Genomic DNA, 14,445 nt, shown 5'->3' on the forward strand with positions numbered 1-14,445 from the left:
CATGTTTATTTACTTTCTTCAAGATGGTAAGATGTGTGTTAGCCTTGGTGAAGGTAAGCACTCTCTGAGCACCCTTCTAATTAAGAGTGAACTTGTGTGAACTCTGGTAGGCTGACCCCAGACCTGGTGCTGACTTCACTCAATTACAGCTCACACACTCTTGGTTTCAGAAACCACGATCAGTGGAAACTGAGCAATGTTTTAGTGTCACATACTGAAGTTACCTCATAGTTTGGACCAGCCAAAGAAAGTCTGACGAGAGCACAGACACTAAATGTACAGTGCATAATATTGTTCAGTGCCCTCTGTTAGATACTGAGGGCCTGTGTTTTTACGAGGGGTCCTGACATCTGGCAGACACAGGTGAGGAGCAGCTCCTGCCCTGGTGGCTGTAAGTAGGTCAGACCGGCTGAAACACTCCCTCTCATTCTCCTCGTCTACACGTGTGCACTTCACAGTGAAATATTGACCCTGATAGGAGCGAGTGCTGATAACACACTGCTGACGTCAGGTGCTTTATCTCCACACTGGTGGTTTAAACTCATTGACTTGATTTCTTCTACAGATACAGTGCCTTGCATAAGTATTCACCCCCTTTGGACTTTTCTACATTTTGTCATGGTATAACCACAGATTAAAATGTATTTCATCGTGAGTTTATGTAATGGACCAACACAAAATAGTGCATCATTTGGAAGTGGGGGGAAATATTACATGGATTTCACAATTATTTACAAATAAAAATCTGAAAAGTGTTGAGTGCATATGTATTCACCCCCTTTACTGTGAAACCCCTAACAAAGATCTGGTGCGACCAATTGCATTCACAAGTCACATTTGCAAGTCACATAATTAGTAAATAGGGTCCACCTGTCTGCAATTTAATCTCAGTATAAATACACCTGTTCTGTGACGGACTCAGAGTTTGTTGGAGATCATTACTGAACAAACAGCATCATGAAGACCAAGGAGCTCACCAAACAGGTCAGGGATAAAGTTGTGGAGAAATATGAAGCAGGGTTAGGTTATAAAAAAATATCCAGAGCTTTGAACATCTCTCTGAGCACCATAAAATCCATCATAAGAAAATGGAAAGAATATGGCACAACCGCAAACCTACCAAGAGGAGGCCGTCCACCCAAACTGAAGAGTCGGACAAGGAGAAAATGAATCAGAGAAGCAACCAGGAGGCCCATGGTTACTCTGGAGGAGTTGCAGAGATCTACAGCTGAGGTGGGAGAATCTGTCCACAGGACAACTATTAGTCGTCTACTCCACAAATCTGGCCTTTATGGAAGAGTGGCAAGAAGAAAGCCATTGTTGAAAGGGATCCATAAAAAATCCCGTTTGGAGTTTGCCAGAAGCCATGTGGGAGACACAGCAAACATGTGGAAGAAGGTGCTCTGGTCAGATGAGACCAAAATTGAACTTCTTGGCCTCAATGCAAAACGCTATGTGTGGCGAAAACCCAACACTGCCCATCACCCTGAGCACACCATCCCAACAGTGAAACATGGTGGTGGTAGCATCATGCTGTGGGGATGCTTCTCTTCAGCAGGTACAGGGAAACTGGTCAGAATAGAGGGAAAGATGGATGGAGCCAAATACAGGGAAATCCTTGAAGAAAATCTGATGCAGTCTGCAAAAGACTTGAGACTGGGGCGGAGGTTCATCTTCCAGCAGGACAATGACCCTAAACATACAGCCAGAGCTACAAAGGAATGGTTTGGATTAAAGAATGTCAATGTCTTAAAATGGCCCAGTCAAAGCCCAGACCTCAATCCAATAGAGAATCTATGGCAAGACTTGAAGATTGCGGTTCACAGACGGTCTCCATCCAATCTGACTGAGCTTCATCTTTTTTGCCAAGAAGAATGGACAAACCTTTCCATCTCTAGAAGTGCAAAGCTGGTAGAGACATACCCTAAAGACTTGCAGCTGTAATTGCAGCGAAAGGGGGTTCTACCAAGTATTGACACAGGGGGGTGAATACTTATGCACCCAACAGATGTCAACTTTTTTGTTCTCATTATTGTTTGTGTCACAATAAAATTTATTTTGCACCTCCAAAGTACTATGCATGTTTTGTTGATCAAACGGGAAAAAGTTTATTTAAGTCTATTTGAATTCCAGTTAGTAACAGTACATAACGGGAAAAAGTCCAAGGGGGGTGAATACTTATGCAAGGCACTGTAAGTCGACAATACACAACTACAGTAAGTTGAGTTTGTTGTTACAAATATTTTCATTTGCTTTTTAACATGCTATTGTGTAAATACTGTGTATATTACACATTAACGTTGTTATAGTATTTTAATGTGCAAAAACTATAGATTTGAAGTGATAGGAAGAGGGCTTTTAACATATGTGCTGAATAAAAACATAAAAAATATCCCTTCTGGTTGAATAACAGTTAAGATTAATATTATGCGTAGCTTATAAAGTCTTTGGTCAATAGGTACCAGCAGCAGAGAGGATCTCAAAATATGTCATCATAAATAAAACTGGTCATGTACTTGCATTAATATTTGCGCCCAATTCATGGACCATTCAATCACCAACAATGGCCCAAAATATGTATCCTCTTTGAAATTGATTAGGCTGGTGTGGCATCCATGAAGAAGTCTTTAAACAAAGCGGCGTGGACGTTCTCCCTTGATGTCCACAGCGAGAAGCTACACGCATTCCAGTCGCTTACAGAGTCTTAGACAGACGCTCAGGCTATGGGCCACTGGGTAAAGAGCTGAACACATCCATCACTGTGTGAGACAGATAAAAGGCTCAGAACGTCAGCTTCTCCACGCGGCCATCGGCGTCCAAAAGACCGCGGCCCCGCCCTCAACACAGACCGAGAGTTTTTCTGCGAGACACATCCCTTGGGATAAAACCAGTCGATGACACGCTGCACGTCCACACATGGACTTCAGAGCTTTGTTCACACAGACTGGTGCACGTCTATCTGCACTAACTCTGCACTTATCAAAATGTAATCCACTGACTTTCTGTCAAATGACCAAGTGATTAAAAAACAAATTACACAATGAGATGTTCCTCTGGAAGCTATCGTCAACAGTCTGGGTGTAGATTAGCTGATGTTGATGATGCATTTTACTGCCTCTTGAAACCACTTAAACCTTGTGAGCGGCTGTTGAAACAAGGTGCAACACAGTGCAACACAATGCTCTATATTCTGAAAGTGATTTTGTCAGTTAATTAAAGAAGAAATTGAGGTTTCAAGGCAGTTGTCATGTTTGTTTTTTTAACCCCAAAGCTCAATGACAGCGAAGCGAGCGACGCACTCATCCAATCAGGTGAAATCAGGTTCACGTTTATCCAGTCAATTTAAAATGACATCTATCCAGTTGTGTGCAAAGTAATTTTGATTTACATTTTTTAATACGTAGTGATGATCGGAAACCATTTTTCTCTTCACCAATTCTGATACCTGGACTTTGTGTATAATATATTATCCAGCTCAACAGTCATAATTGAACAACACAAATATAAATAAATCTCGGAATATACAACAGTTACTTCTTTTAAAACGCTTAAAACAACATTCTTGCTGCAGCAAAGAAGAAGTGGCAAATCTAAAATATTTTGAATACATGGTATCTGATCGGTATGTAGATTCATTCAGTATCTGCAGTATGGGAGGAATTTCTTCTGCTGGTATCGGTATCAGAACATCTCTAAATGTTTGGACATGTTTAAAACGTTGCTTGTTAATTTGTATATTCCTTCAAATTTAAAGTATACAAAACTCCTAAATGCTATTTACTTAATGCACACTTCTTTTCCTTTTAATCACATTAAAGTCAATAAGGTATGAGACATCTTTTGAGGGATAGAAAGAAGCAGAGCTCTGTGAACAATGAGGGAATTTCAGAGTCTGTTAACAGAGACTGTGTGGTACTCTCTAAATCAAGTTCACAAGGCAGAGTATACAAATGCTGAACAACTGATCCTGAGGAAACAGAAATGTTGCTGACGCTCAGTTTCCTTATGCCTGCCGTTGTCCTGGTTTGTTCATTTCTCATCTCTGGATTCAATCCTCAATATGTCTTATATGTTGATATCAAGCTGAAGTCGATCTCTCTTTATTCGACTTCTCTATTTGTCAGATAAAGAAATGTCTCAGTGGGGGGAGGCTGTCCTCTTTATGTGGGGTCTGAAAGTGGGGCAGCTGCCCCCCACACGCAGTGACCTCCCTTAGTACAGATCAATAGCTGGCTGCAAATTCCTCAATCCAAGTCCTCAGGAGACACTTAGGCCCTGGTATCCCAGCCATGCGAGCCATCCTATGAATCCTTTAGACGCTGATATTCGGGGTAAATTCCAGTCATTCACGTCCAACATCCTAGACGACCAGATATGACCTACGGGGGCAGCGTATCTGGTAAACCATACAGGGGAGATGAGTCCTTGTCACTCACCCTGTAGGTCCTGCTAATGAATTCCCTCTATGGACAAATTTGTAAAGCTTTTGGTCCAATTCTATATCTTTATACTTCAGTTTTTCCCCTGTGCCCTTTTTTTGTATTCCTGCAAAATTGTGGGGCCCATTCTGATCCCTGGGCTGGATGATTTAATGGCTGACTGACTGTTCTATTTAACAAGACAAGCATAATAAGGGGATTAGCAACCTATCAGATGACAGAGTTCAGCGTGCTTGGCAGCAGGTATACGGGCAGATATCCTATATCACATGATTTTTTAATCGCTGTGCAATTGGTATAAATGACATCATTCTTAATAAATGTAATATCTGAAAAAATTACCACAAAGACAAACTTTAAATAAAGTTGCATTGACGGTTTTAAGCACAAGTCGTAAAATACGATGACATTTTGAACTTCAAAAGAACCCCTGAATTTCACGTTCTTCTCTCTTCACTGTGGAAACCCACACTAGAGCGAGTCTGAGATGCAATCAGGGTCCCGACAGGTCCACACAACACCCCCGGCCCCCACAGCTGGATGTTTGAAGGAGGGAGTTGATGTCACGGAGAGATGGAGGTGAAATGATCTGTCACTAGAAACCCGAGTCTCTTCACAGAGACAGCACGCAACATGTCCTCAGACATCTTCACCTACTTTCACAGGTCAGAGGGTTCAGGCTGGTCAACTATACCAACCAACTATAAACTGACAAAAAAATAAGTAAATAAGTCCCATATAGAGATGTTCCAATACTCATAGCCATCATCCGAAATGCCTCTGATGCCGCCTCAGCTATCAGCAAGTATGAGAGCCTATGTACCAATATGATACTACATCTTTAAAACTATGAGTTCTACACAAATAAAACTGCAATTTTCTTTTCCCGGATATCATTTCTTTCTAATCGCAGGTCCAAAACAGCAGTTAAGCTATACTGCCACTAGCAAGTACCGTTTTTAGAACAGCGAAGATTTATTTCTGGTAATGTAGCATTAGCCAGAGCTAGCTAAGAATCGGAACATCTCTAGACCCATGGTACGTAACTGACATCAGTTAAAAAAAGTGAAGTGGTGCTTTAAAGAAAACACTCAACTCTCATAAAGCAAAGATCAAGTATTTTTAAGTGTTCGGACGTCACTGAATCCAACCCAGGAGGCTTCTCTGAAGCTCACGCTCTGACGTTACCACCGGGCAAGAGGCTGATTCATCAGTTTATTTATAAACTATAAGATGTAAGGTCAGTGATGTGATCCGTGACCAGGAACAGAATAAATAAGCTGCTTGTCCATGTATCAAAAAATAAACACAAGAAATCCAGCATTGATACACCCCTATTTCACAAAGTAAGCTTCATGCTGTATTGTTTATTTGGGAAGCTGAAAGACGGGAAGGTCACTGAGGGTTCTGTGTCTCTCTGAGAAAGTTTGATTGTTGAGGGAAGCTCTGGGTCTCTCTGCAGAGTTATAATGAAATAACCCTCTGACCGAACAAGGTCTGACTGCTCATAAAAAAACAACTGAGTCCAATTGCCCTTGATTCAACCTTGATTCATGGAAAACCGTGCCCTGAGTGACTGAGACTCCTTACAGACACAACAGCAAAAACGACTGGCAAAGTGGAAATGGACAGGACGACATGTATTCGGTGCTACTGGGAACCATTTAGTGATTTTCTGTCACATAAACCAGTTAGAGCCCCTGATCGCCGCAGAAAAAATGAGGAGAAAAAAAAAAAGAAGCATCGGCTGTGTTAGGTCCTGTGAGCTTAAACTGCACCTGCATGCTGAACAGCTTCATCCCCTCCAGATGTCTGGAGGCCTCGCCAGACCCAGAGCCGGCACATCTATAACTGTCTCCTGGTCCTGGACTGCCCAGACTCTGGTGCGTAAACTGCCAGAGAGAAAAACTCGAAACGCAGAGGAGGTGGACTCGAGCCTCGCAGCCACTCGTGCTGCACAGAGAGTGCTGAAAGAGGCCCTGCGATGGCTTGTGTGTGCAGAGTCTTAATATATCACATCTTCAATCCAATCTGATGAATTATTCAGACGGTGCTATCTGCTGGGCCTCTCACCTAAAACATCTGCCCTGCCAGCCCGTCTGCCAGGTCTGCCTTACACTCCCTCCTGCCACAGGAAGCTTTTAGTCGGCTGCTGTCCTGTGGTCTCTGTTCCATTTAGCCCCCTTCCTCTATCTCTATTTCCATCTCTCGGACTTTAGGGGCATGAAGCATTGAGGGAGAGAGATTATGTTACCATGTCAAAGGAAAGGAGGATTCATATGAGATTCTAGAAAAAAATTATATTGTTTTACTACTAGTGTGCTAAAATGGACTGCATTTATACAGCACTTTCCTATCGACCACTCAAAGGCACTTTCACCCATTCACAAACAAATGTATACAATGCTACTACATGCTGCACTTTTCTATTACATTCACTGGCGGCACAGGCATCAGTCATCGGGGGGGAATTTGGAGTTCAGCATCTTGCCAAAGGTGACTTCAGAACGCTTGGGTTCAAACCACCGACCTTGTGGTTAGTGTACATATCTGAAGGCAAAAGACTTCATGGCTGTTCTGAAAGGCCAAACTCGATTGTTCTGAGAGAAGAGGAGGGGGTCAGTGACAGCAACAATCTCTCGTCACATGTGTTACACCTGTTTGTGCGCATTCAAAGTGATGGAAACACTTTCACGCCTCAGCACAAGTGCTCAATCGTTCCCTTATGTGTGTCTAATTGTGAGATCGTTGGTTTCAGGTAATTACAAGAATCATTGGAAGCAGCCTCCCTGCTCCGACATCAGAAAGACATGTGGGACGGGTGGAGAGTTTCAGGCACTGTTCACCTGTCAAGCTCTTCAGAATCTGTACTACTCTGACTCATCCAGTGTCACACAAGCACACCGAACACTTGGCCAACCTGAATCAGATTTTTCTCGGTGCTGCCGTGAAAAGATCTGACAAAGCCTTCACCTTCGGGCCAGAGGAAGTGTATACAATTTCAGCTGTGGACTACATCACGCACGAAAGAGGACACCGAGCAGAAAACAGGAGCAGGTTGCATTCTACTTCCAGAGCATTAAAGTGAGAGGAATAAAAGGTGCATGCTCACCGCCCCCCACTCCCCTGTTTACGGCTCGTAGCGGAGCATTAAATGAGCAAATACCAGCATCTCTTAGCAAATTTCATCAGTCTCGTATCCAAGGTTAGAGAAGAGTAACTGTGTGAAAGTGTCGTTCTCATGCAGTTAAACAAATTAGATCCACTACTCCTACCTCTTAGTGAAGAACGGTATCAGACATTAATATTAAAAGATAGTACTGCTTGTTTACAGTGAGGCAATTAGAGGCCTGTGATCCCAGAGTTACGGCAGGAATGTCTGAAAGGGTCAGTGGCACCATTACCAGAGTAAAGGGCACAACCTGGAATGTTCAGAGATATCAAATCACAGCGGCGAGGGAGGGACGGACGGGCGGCGGAACAAGACTCGATCGGAGGCGGATTCCATTAATCAGGCCTCCTCTCATTCTCGTGTCAGAGAGCGCACAAACACGTCCGACCGCTAACGACAACTCGTTTCACGTTGGCCGTATGCGACACCTCAACAGTCGTCCCTTCATCTCCGGTGTCAGGAGTTCAGACTCACACATGGCTACAAGGATTAAAAATAGAACTTTATTATTAAACATGCAAGATGCAAGAGGAACAGGTGCTCGATGGCGGCCGGTGGAGACACACCCTGAAAAGACAATTTTGAGATCCACACACCAGCCCCGTTAGAAAGCGCTGATGTAAGTGTAAACACACTCCACATGGTCTGCCAAGGCCTTTTCACAGGGTTGTGTATACAGGTAAAATAAGACTCTGCGTGGACAGGACGTGGCCCGGACATTCTTCACATGTGTGTGACGTGTTTGGCTTCACTCGGGTTAAGAGGCAGATGTGAGGGTCCCTGGGACACTGGAGCGGTCACAGGCATATTGGCCACGTTCCATGTCGTGAGTCTCTTCCCACATCGTGACACAGTGCTGGACTGGGAATAAACAGAGGAGCCCGCTGTGCTCCCAGAAAGCATGTTTGCAGAGTTCCCATCAGTGATTACACAGTAAGAGGACTCCCTGAAGGCCTGTGTTTAACCTTTAGGTTACAAGTGGCTGGCCACTCCAAAGCCCCCCCCCTCTTCTGCCTCACATGTTAACCCTTTTCTCACTCACTGAATCAGCACAAACAGGCTCTGTGACAGAAGCCAGACAACTTAGAATACTTTCTCCAAGATCACTAATAAACTTGAGATCTCAGCTTCTTTGACATTAGGGTTAAGAATTCCTTGAAGCTCATTTATACTTAACGTTACATATGCGGAAACAGACGGAGCCATCTGTCCATTCTCTGTGTTAATTTAGCTCGTATTTGCACACGTCTTGTGAAAGCTCGCACATATGAACGAAACACACTAAATGTAGCAGTACCACCAAAGTTTGCTCAACAGTTTAAGTACAACAATCAAGAAAACAAGAAAGAAATCTCAACGCTGGCATAACTTTTTGAGGAGGAGTTGGAGAGTTTGTGAGTTGAACCAACGTTGTCTTCAATGGAGCCGCTCTAGTAATTGGTACATTACCATAACCTAGTCCACTAACGCAATGTTTGTTGTTCTTTGAAACTATTGCCTCTGCGCTGCCCTCTAGTGGATGTGTTGCTTAACTATCGCAAATGAAGCAGGAAGTGTGTGGGCAGTGACGTTACATCCTTGGAAATGAACGTATCTCTTTTTTGGACATGAATACAGGACGAGGCTTTGAGATGCTTAAACAAAATTTAATTTGACAATCTATGATTCAATGATTCAAAATGCTCCATTAACTGAAGAAATCCATGACTTATGACCATGTGGTGAGATTATTCTGTCAAAGAAACATAAGCTCAGTCCATCTGACACACGGGATGTGAATTTTTTTTCTGGCAGTGGTAAATATAGCTAAAATTCCGTAAAAAGTAATTTTTCTTAAAAGAACTTTCTGTTCCCAATTATACGATTGTACTAATTTATTAGCAACTTAATATGAGAAGGTTGATCCAACTGTAGAATTTTCCAAACCATAAATAACTTCTGTATCTGAATCATTGTTCCGTTCTGCAGAGTAATTGGAGGAGACAACACTGTATTTTAGAGACCAGCTGTTGTGTTACTGCATTGAGCACAGCTCTTGTCTTGGAAAACAGCACAAAATATTTTGGCTAAAGTTTAAAAGCATCTCTTGAATTTCAGAAAAGAAATAACTAATCCAATCCAAACTGTGGTGTTTCTTATTCAGAGCCATGCACTTACGATATAAATTACAGCTTTTAACGGTTTAAACAGTGACCTTTGTTTAAACTTGTGTGACTGTCGTGAAATCTAAAATAACATTTGTGACACAATAAGCAGACAGCGAAGAAAACAGTACATTCAAAATCAAAAGGGAAAATATTTTTCTCACACACAGAGAGACATGCACAGAATGACAGGGAGAGCGTCGACCTGACTGTATAAACAGATGAAGAAGAAGGATCAGAGTAGCCTAATGCTGAGAAAATGCCCTTGGGATATGCTGACAAAATGGAAACATGTGCATATGGGAGCAGCATAGGGGATTAAGCTGTGATAAAACAGTGAGATTTATTTCTTCTTTGTCTTTTCTGCTCTGAGCAGAATTTAGTAATCTGCAACAGGCTGCCCCCCCTCTTCCCTCTGCTTCACTACACAGAGGCATAATTTTGATCCTCTTTTGCTAATATTCCTTTCAGCAAGTTTTATGTGGAGCTGCCCGGCATCAAATATAATTTCCAAACTGCGAAAGAATGTTCCAGCGTCCCAGACAAGCTATGCAACACCGAGATCCAGGGCTTCCACAGCGAGTAATTATCTCCATGTTGTAAAAAATATTTTGTGCAGAAGTCTGGATTTAGCGGGACTGATATAACAGGCACCACGCTTTACCAACGAGCCAAAGCTCTTCTGACAGCATCATACAGGCAGCTCATTGTCAAGGCCGCCGGTGTCCAGAATGCAACTGCCAGCTGTTTTCTTTGTGGATCAAACCAAAAGAAAACAGCCGACCAAGGTCAGCACAGACGGGCTTTTCTCCTGCGGCAGACGGATGAATCTCCGCATTCGAGGCTCCGTAAAACAAAAACGCTCTGTCACAAACGAGAGAGCGCTGCTGATTATATTCCACCCTCTTGTGGAATAATTAACCATTTTCGAAAAAGATCATGAAAGCTCCTGTTTGTTCCAGCTCTGCTTGGTATTTGTTGATCATCTAAGGATCTGTGTGTGCGTGTACGTGTATATGTGTGTGTGTGTGTGAAAGCTTGGTTTGTGAGGGTTATCTCACATGTCCGCCCGACATGTTAGTTCACTCTGGACACAATCAGATGGACGTGGGCAACATCAAACTCGTATAGAGACGAAAGAAAATGCAGATTTTTCTCTCGGGACACTGAGAGGACGTAAGAATGTCAAACTCCCCCTCCTCATGACATGACTTGGATTTCTGACCTTTACTATGCAAAGTGATCCATGTGCATGTTTGACATCATATGTTTTTTACATGAATCAGCTGAAGGGAAAACGTGCTCACATTAAATCTGAGTTTAAGATACATGAACCATTTTGTGGTGCCACAACTATTTTGGAAGTTACTTGAGGTCCAGCAACCTAACAAGTGTGATGTGGAAACCTGAAGCTTCCAGTGCAAATACATTGAGAATTGACTTCACGGTCAAGTTGGAGACATCTTGGATTATGTTCACAACTAAATCTTTTGAATCGAGCAAGTTTTCTTAAATATTTATTATAAGATATCAAATGCAGATTTTTCTCTAATAATATATCAGAAACAATTCCAAGCAAAGTATTTTGCGTCCGTCTGTGGCTTTGTGTGAATATGAAACTAGAATAGTTCTGCCAAGGCCCAACAGTCCCAGTCTGCACCCAATGGCACACACTCATAAATATCAGTCTCCTGAACATCCCTGTTTTGTTTTTTTCCATCAAGATTCATTGATTATTCTCTGAGAAATCAACAAGAAATATAGAAACCGCCCCAAAACGTAAAGTACCAACAAAAAGCATTGGGGGGCAGTGTAGCCAATAGTTTACGTGAGACGGCAATAGGACCCGAGGAAGAAATTTCAACACTGGCAGATTTTTTTTAAAAGAGACTTTGAGAGTTTGTTAGAATTTAATTATCATGACCTCCTCCGACGTTATGTTTGTTAGAATCTCAGAAACGATCGACTCTGCGCTGCCCTCTAGTGTTAAAGAAAGCAGCAAAGCACAAGAAGATTACCGGATCTGTCCCTTGATTCTGGATGCACACCAAAATGTAATTTCTGACTCATTCCACATCCCTCCACTAGTTTCACGGTTTTCTGTCCAGAAGAGTAATCCTTCTAACTAACAGACAGATAAACAGACTGTTGCTTCATTCACATATTCTTGCTACTTCCCAAAACACAAGAGACACTGAGAGCTTTTCAAGTTAAAGGCCCTTGGCAGCACACACTCAAAAGTAACCATAAAGAGCAAATACAGTTCTTAGGTTGAACTCCTCATTGACTTCTGACCTAATTTTCCATCATCTACCTCCCACACACCTCTAACAGTTTGGCAATAGTAACAATGGGGCTGCCAGTAGCGTGTGGGTGAGGGAAACTTAGAGTTGCCCACAATAACACCTGATGCTTCTGTGTTCCAGCTGCCAGGAATCACATGAACCCCTGACCAGTGTCATAACACACACGCATGCACGCACGCACGCACTCACGCACGCACACACACCACAAACACACACACACAACAATTTCTCGCTCAGCTATCACAGCCCCACAAACACAGACAACCATGACTTTGTGTTGATATTTATGTTCTGGTTCTCGCCCATGAGCTTTTTCCAAACTCATCTGAGTTCACACAAAGTTTGCAGGCATGGCCAAGGATGTGTGTGTGTGTGTGTGTGTGTGTGTGTATGTGTGTGTGTGTGTGTGTGTGTGTGTTTGTGTGCACTGGCTGCCACATTCACTAACTCCTATCAGTGGAAAAGAGGCCCCCATTTCCAGTCACAGCCTCGGCTTAAGGAGTGAGAGCCATCCTCATTCCCTTCATTACTATAGACACACAAACTCACACACACATATACACACACACACACACACACACACACATATACACACACACACAAGCCAGCAAGCCTTAAAATGCAAACACACCCAGGTAAATAGCGGTTTCCAAAGAAAATAAGTCCAGCATCTCTTAATGCGAGGGTAGCTCCTACACATTCAGTACACAAAATAAAGACTCAACATACACACACACAAACAACATGCACAAGCTTGCACTCAGCCTGGGTCTTTTAATTACCCCCTTGCCCTGCTCTCACCTTGCGATAAAGACCTACTGAGGAGAGAGAGGGCTGTTTCCTGTCAGCTCACACCCACTTTTACCTTTTTGAGAGAGACTAACAATAAACTGCACACGTAGGCTCAGTCATAAAACAAGTTGATAATTCTCTAACAAGGAAGTGAATGAGAGATTATTCTGGCATCATCTCAAATAGGTAACCAGAGCTGCAGTGTGCCCACGTGAATGATTCATGAGGCCCAGTTAATGAACATGAGGGTGTAATGTCGGTAAAAGCAGTATACTCACACTCTGTGATACTCAGCCGTGACACAGAAAAACTTCCCCTCAGATCTAAAAACAGGGTCCTTAAGGTGAAACACACACACAGACACAAACACACACAAACACACACAGACTGACTCCTCGTCCAGGAAGTGTCAGAGGAAAATCCACACAACCAGCAGAGTTTAAAGCTCCAGCAGATGACAGCTCTGAGTGTGCAGGTCCACACACTCCCTCTCTCCCTGACACAGTGAGGTTACTACAGCCTGCCTCTGGCCACTCAAAGCACTGGAGCTCCTCCCATCACACACTGTCAGACAGAGAGAGGGGGGGGGGGGGGGGGGGGGGGGAAGGGAGGGAGACGAGAGGGAGGGAGGGAGGGAGGAGCACTTCTACTGCATGATCTCAATTCATATAGTACGTCAGTGCCGATGTGAAGGTTGAAATACTTTAGGAAAAGAACTATTATTAAATCTTCACATAGGCCTTTATTTCAACAATTTTACAAAATCTAAGGTCAAATCATAATTTTGTTTAATTTAATTAAAAACATATACAGCTTTACCTGTTTTTTATTTAATATTTTACGCCTTTTAATCTCTTAATCTCTTTCATTTAGCTTTTTAACTCATTGTTTTACATTGTGCTATTTGATTTTAAATATTGATTTCATTTGATTTTGTCTCTATGTTTTTTATGAACCTACTGCATATGAAATGTGCTTTATAAATAAAACTACTAACCTTAAGTATATATTTTATGTTTTATATAAGAAGAGATTCTTCAAAAATAGGTTATCTGTGAGCAAGTAAGTTCTTTCCCTACCTTGACAGTATTTTCCAGGGTTATTTAGATGCTTGTGTGATTTTTAACCAGTGCAAATAAAAAACACAATCAACAAAGAAAAATCCCAATTGGGTCATGGGGTGTTCCGGTCACAAGACAGTTCAACTGTGTGATTTTTGGGAAATCACCCATTTGAAAAATAACATAATAAGTTACACAAGAAAAGAAAATCACCACCACATTTTGAAATGAGACATCGGCCTGATTGCATTAAACAGATCGTATTCTTCTTTTCTCCTTGAGGGAGGGAGAAGCTTCTCTTGTGCAGATGTTGAACCTCTCAGCCAGCTGTGTGCACCCATATAAAGACTGGCTTTTAATGACTGTAATTACCAGTAACTTTGAGCTACTGGAAAATACATTTGTCCTAAATCACAGTCATCAATTAACATCTTTAAATGTAAATATATCAGAAGAAACATATATGGTCTCATGGAATGATGTTGTGCTTTTTATACAACATCAGTGAATCAACTGTTCACCAAAGAAAAA

General features: G+C 42.3%; 1 protein-coding gene across 1 annotated transcript in view; it reads right to left on the reverse strand.

Moving 5' to 3' along the window:
• Window positions 1-13,378, reverse strand: part of sema4ba (sema domain, immunoglobulin domain (Ig), transmembrane domain (TM) and short cytoplasmic domain, (semaphorin) 4Ba) — a 43,221-nt gene extending 29,843 nt beyond the window's left edge. Inside the window, exon 1 of the mRNA XM_053426882.1 lies at window positions 13,132-13,378. The gene's annotated coding sequence lies outside the window, so the exon portion shown is untranslated. The remainder of the gene's footprint in view (window positions 1-13,131) is intronic.
• Window positions 13,379-14,445: the final 1,067 nt, after the last annotated feature.

The sequence above is a fragment of the Pleuronectes platessa genome, chromosome 7, assembly GCF_947347685.1.
Source record: "Pleuronectes platessa chromosome 7, fPlePla1.1, whole genome shotgun sequence".
Lineage (NCBI taxonomy): Eukaryota > Metazoa > Chordata > Actinopteri > Pleuronectiformes > Pleuronectidae > Pleuronectes > Pleuronectes platessa.